We start from the raw sequence: 6511 nt of genomic DNA on the forward strand, positions 1-6511 counted from the left end.
GCTTAACATACATCCGCAAGGCAAGTTCTGCAACCCTACTGTATGTGTACAGCATGTACATTGAATACTGCTATTCAGCTGGCTCGTTTGTGGCCAAATTTATTTTTATTTTTGATACATTTGTATTTTTGAAATACATAAACCTATTTATTTTATTTGGATGAATTTGTCTGTTTTAAAAAAAATCAGATTTATCAGTTGTTATCATTTCTATTAGTTCAGGTCAATTATGAACAATAGGTAAAATTGAACTGTTAGCGAAAACTTGAGAGAATTGGGTGCTGCAAATATTTCAATGGCCCCTCCCCTTTGAGTGGCCCCTCCCCTAACGTAACAGTCATTATATAGATCAGTGGTTCAGACAGGTTTTTGTTTTCAGACACAATTTGGTTTGCTAATTTGTATTCTATCTTCCAAAAAAGAAAAGAAAAGAAATGCACGGAGTGGAATATACAGTATTGAAAACCTTCGAAACATCGAATTAGCTTAACATACATCCGCAGGGCAAGTTCTGCAACCCTACTGTATGTGTACAGTATGTACATTGAATACTGCTATTCAGCTGGCTCGTTTGTGGTCAAATTTATTTTTATTTTTGATACATTTGTATTTTTGAAATACATAAACCTATTTATTTTATTTGGATGAATTTGTCTGTTTTTAAAAAAATCTGATTTATCAGTTGTTATCATTTCTATTAGTTCAGGTCAATTATGAACAATAGGTAAAATTGAACTGTTAGCGAAAACTTGAGAGAATTGGGTGCTGCAAATATTTCAATGGCCCCTCCCCTTTGAGTGGCCCCTCCCCTAACGTAACAGTCATTATATAGATCAGTGGTTCAGACAGGTTTTTGTTTTCAGACACAATTTGGTTTGCTAATTTGTATTCTATCTTCCAAAAAAGAAAAGAAAAGAAATGCACGGAGTGGAATATACAGTATTGAAAACCTTCGAAACATCGAATTCTGATGACACCCGCTGGTCAAAGATATCGAGGATGCATTGAGTGCAGACCTCGAGCCGTTAGAAATCCCAGAAGACACTGCGGGCGGCCAGAGTACGGAAGCCTGCAAGCTATAAAATCGCTCTCGCAAATACTCGATGGCTCTTGAAAGTAAACATTTATCGTTTGGTTTTGCTTAATTTGAATAAAGTTATTAGATCCGGAGAAAGTCTGCAGTATTTTTATTGGCATATTAAAATGAATCTTAACATGCACTCTAAAAAATGTTGGGTTGTTTCAACCCAATGTTGGGTCAAATATGGACTAACCCAACTGTTGGGTTAAATTTTGGTTACATTTTTAAATGAGCTTTTTAACCCAACAGTTGGGTTAGTCCATATTTGACCCAACATTGGGTTGAAACAACCCAGCATTTTTAGTAGTCATAGTTAAACATATAACGCTATAAAAAAGCATTTGTTTGTAATGTTATGTTATATTTATTGTTCATTGGCCGTTGCTTATGCTGTGACTATGCGGTCAGTTAAGCAAGAACGCAGTACATCTCAATTCTCATAAGGGTGCGTTCTGTGTCCTCGCGTCCTCCCGAGTTCGTTCTTCCAAGGAAGCTTGCGTTCTTGGAATTGAGAAACAGCCAATATCTCTGTCTATCGTCGACACATGATACGACGCAACCCAGCATGGGGAGGTTATCGCGGGGCCCCCCAACACGCGGGGCCCCCCAGCAGTGCGTGCCCGTCCGCTACGCCACTGCCACCAGACAGGATAGGAAATAATTTTGGGTGTCAAAGATTAAAATCTATGTAAATAGTTCAGAAGATTTATTAATAGACTTGTATTAAAAAAAAGTCAGCATTTAGGAATTCATTGTTTTTGTTTCCTAAAGTGTAATCAATTTACAAAGAAATCTGTGGTCTCCAAAACACTTGAAGATCATCTTTATATACCCTAATGATATTTTGGAACCATATTTGTCAAGTTTCAAGACATGGTTGGATGTATAGCTGTCTATAGCTGCTATAATGCATATTATAATTAATAGAATACAAAGAATACTTCCCCACAGACACACTTAATAACTCTAATGAAAGACTATATTTACTTAGTTGTCACAGAATTATGTCAAATGAAATTGTGAAGGCAATAAAAGGTGTCCAGCTGTTCATGTTTTGAGCTCTAGACTAATGTTTAAATGGCTGTACTCATGGGCTGTGTGCTGTTCTGACTGTATCTAATGAGAAGCTGTGGTCACTGTGAGCACAGGGAGCCACTGACTGCAAGCTTGTAAAGCTGAGAGAATGATCCGCTTCACTAACGACACACAGATCAAGCACTCACTTACATGAACATCTGCTCCTTCATTTGGCCAAGAAAAAGTTTACTGAGATCTGACGTTTGTGAGAGGAATGTTTCTTATACACCATTCAGACTTAGTTTCCTTTGAATCATTTGCCACAGTTTAGTCATCATTTCAGTTTGAGTTAGTGGCTAGATTAGTGTTGTCTTCAAAGTGTTTTTTTTTTTGTTCATTTTGTATTTATGTTAGTTCTGTGTGTGTGAGTGACTGCCAGATGTCTTTGTAAGGTATCATGTTTATTTGTGGTAAAGGTTTTTTATGCTAGCTTTAAGGGCTTTGTTAGCTTTGAGTTATGTGATCCTCCCTGGAAAAATCTGTCAACTGCAGTCATACAAAATGAGCCAAATGTATTTTTATTATAAAAATTGTGAGGATTGTTGATGAGGACTAGCACCAGCAATATAAACATTGCACAAGTTTTCTTTTCACTACTGATGATAGTTTTTAATATTTTAGTTTTAATTGATTTTGAATACTCTCTCTGTTTAAATCTAGATTAAAGACACATCTCTTTGGCCAATCATTCAAATAATGCATCTCATAATCTTGTACTGCAGTTATATCTGATCAAATGCACATTATTATTCTTCAGTTTGGGTTAAACAAATCAATTTTGCTTGGTTGGAACAGCAGCTACGCTAATTAAGTTTGTATTTGTTTCTCTGTTTTTTGCCATGGGATTGACATCCCGTAGTAACTAGGATTTACACAAGCTTCAGTCTGGATCCAGAACACCTGAGAAGAGATGATGCAACTCCTCAGAGGACCTCAGATGATGCCAACCATGAAACAACTTACAGAACTACCACATTTTGCTATAAGTTTGATTGCATCATATAATAATTGCTGTTAATATTATTCATCGTCTGTTTTATTACGTCTTATATTGATTTTTCCGTACTGCTGGTTCGTCTGGTCAGAGGAGAACTGGCCCCCCGACTGAGCCTGGTTTCTCCCAAGGTTTTTTCTTCATTCTGTCACCGATGGAGTTTTGGTTCCTTGCCGCTGTCGCCTCTGGCTTGCTTAGTTGGGGACACTTCATTTCCAGCGATATCGTTGACATGATTACAAAGATATTATTTAAACTGAGCTGGATGTTGACATCACTGAATTCAATGATGAACTGTCTTTAACTGAAAAATGAGTGTTTACTATTATCACTTTGCATTATTGACACTATTTTCCTAATTAATGCTGTTCAGTTGCTTTGACACAATCTGTATTGTTAAAAGCGCTATATAAATAAAGGTGACTTGACTTGAATAGTATAGAATTTTATATTAGTATACATTATTATTATTATTAACTCTGTATTGACATTAATGTTCTACTTCTAAATTAGGAAAAGCAAATTACAAAAGTATCCAGTACAGGGTCATTTAATTTCACATTGCATTTATATTTAAATCTTTTGTTTGCTACTTTAATCATTTTCAGTTTCATGTTTTAAATGTATATCTGCAATTGCATGTTTTAAGTTTCAAGCAGTGTTGTCATTATTCTGGTATTTCTGACTTAGAAAATTCTTGAAAATTCAAAACCATTTAAAAATAAAATCTGTATCTTCTCATATATCCTTACGTCTGCTCTGAGGTAAGCTATATAATAACAATAATATTTCTAAGACTCAGAAATATATCACTATTGTAATAAAAGAAGTAGTATTATGTATTTACTGTACTCATTATTTTGCTTTACACTCTGTATTAAAATGACAATACTTATGTTTAATAATTACCTTTACTTGAAAGAGTTACACCCTCAAGCTTTTATTTGGGTGGAAAGTTTATACAAATCTATAGTGCAATGCTGTAATAATCTCTTCACAAATTGTTGGAAATGATGCGAATGCGACAAAGCATAAGTGGTGCACATTGAAAATGCTTGTTAAACTCACTGCACATTCAGAGATTGAGTGTCCTGCATTTACCTGCAAGACACTGTATTGATGCATTGAGTATTTAAAATCAATATTTTGACAACACTAGTTCTATGTAAAGACTAATGGCTTGATCATTTTGATGATGACATGTTCATATTTTCATCTCTCAAGTCTTTCTTTTATTACCTGTTTGATTACAACTGTATTAGTCACTCTGTCTGTTCCCCTTTCGGGCTTGAACTGATGGTAAAACTAATTTCATTATTTATTATCTTTACATTTATTTTGAAAGATGAAGCTCGCGATTATGGTAAGGGGCGTTACATTTCCCGACGAGTGCTTGCAGTGTTCGGCCAATCACAATGCACTGGGTCAGCTGGCCAATCAGAGCAGACTGCGCTTGTCGGAAGGAGGGACTTTGTAGAAAACGAAGCGTTTGAGAGAGGCGGGGCATAGAGGACCTACAATAATGTACAGTATTTGAAAATTAATGTGTTTTTTGAACATTAAAGCATGTCAACATATTCTGTTACACCAAATACACAAAATAATGATCTTTAAAAAAGCATCATATGACCCCTTTAAGGTAACATCGACCTTTCATGTGCAAACTGTGTAGTGTCTTAAATTCACCTGGTAACTACAAGCTCGTGTTCCTTCACAAACATTATGGCATCTGGTTTGTTTGGATCCTTTCCTGGAAACGGTTCACTTACTTCAAACTCCAATCCATGGTAGAACTGACCTAAAGAGAGTTGAACACAGTTCAGAGCACAATTATCACAGACTGTGCTGCTTAATAATAGTGCACTATAAAAGCAATATTTCAAACTCATCAAGAGTTACGTTGACAGCATTTGTGACTTAATGTTGATAACCACAAAAACGTTTCCACTTGTCCATCCTTTGGGTTACAGTGGGAGGCACATTGACCAATTTGTAAACGTTAAAATACTCTGATGTAAAAAACATGAAAAAAAATCACTTAATCTTTTCTGTGTAAAGTTATATCCAGTTTTATAGATGTGTTGCCATGGGAACCAAACCCTACAATACCATAAAGCCTAAAACAACTGCAAAACCAATTAAACAGCATTAGAATTCAAATAATAAACATGCTTTAACAGAACAAACAATGTAAGTGCTTTTATAAAATCATAAGCTTCATATTTGTGATTTTTAAATCTTCCAAAAATCGGCCCAATTCACTTCCATTGTAAGTGCTTCGCTGTAGCCTTGATTTAGATTTTTGTTTTTAAAGAAGAGAAGGGATGTGTTGAAACTATTTTTGTGGTTTTTAACATTATACCAGAGTAAGTGGAGCTTAGCCTGCACTGAACCTGGAATATTCCTCTGGGCCTCTTTGGTCGGACCTGACTGAAAAAAAAAATAGTTTGGAGATTTTGTTTTTTTTACTTTATCGGAATGGGAAGACACTTGGTGATGTTTTTGTCACATTAGCTATGTGAACAAAAAAAAATCGTGGACATGATTTGGATATGCTAAAGGGTCGAAAAAAGAAGTAACATTTGGTACCTTCGCAGTCAAAAATACCATTGGCAAAAAATATAGCTCATAAAAATTAAATACACTACCAGTCAAAAGTTTATGAACAGTAAGATTGTAAATGTTTGTTTGTGTGTTTTTTTTAAGAATTCTCATCTGCTCATCAAGCCTGCATTTATTTGATCCAAAATACAGCACAAGCAGTAATATTGTGAACCATTTTTGGGGGGGAAATGATAGAAATGAATACTTTTATTTAGCAAGGATGCTTTAAATTGATGGAAAATGATGATTAAGACATTTATAATATTACAAAAGATTTCTATTTCAGATAAATGCTGTTCTTCTGAACTTTCTATTCATCAAAGAAACCTGAACAAATTCTACTCCGCTGTTTTCAACATAATAATAATAATTATTATAAATGTTTTTGAGCAGAAAGTCAGAATATTAGAATGATTTCTAAAGGATCATGTGACTGGAATAATGATGCTAAAAATTCAGCTTTGAAATCACAGGAATAAATTACATTTGAAAGCATAATGTAATTTTTCTATTGTTAAAATACTCTCTCTTATCCAGCTTAACATGCAGCAGCAACTGGAAGTAAGGTTGATATGGCAACAATGGCTCAACCAATGGTGTGAGTTTGGGGCGGAGCTATCTGTTTGACCAACCAATGGCTAAAGGCACAGAAATTACACTAAATTATTTGTAATCCTAAAGGCATTTTATTTAATTACATTTTTTTTTTTTTTCACACTGACCAATGTCCACATTTATAATTGCTTATCAATACT

Source organism: Sinocyclocheilus grahami, unplaced genomic scaffold, assembly GCF_001515645.1.
Source record: "Sinocyclocheilus grahami isolate Dianchi unplaced genomic scaffold, SAMN03320097.WGS_v1.1 scaffold552.1, whole genome shotgun sequence".
Classification (NCBI taxonomy): domain Eukaryota; kingdom Metazoa; phylum Chordata; class Actinopteri; order Cypriniformes; family Cyprinidae; genus Sinocyclocheilus; species Sinocyclocheilus grahami.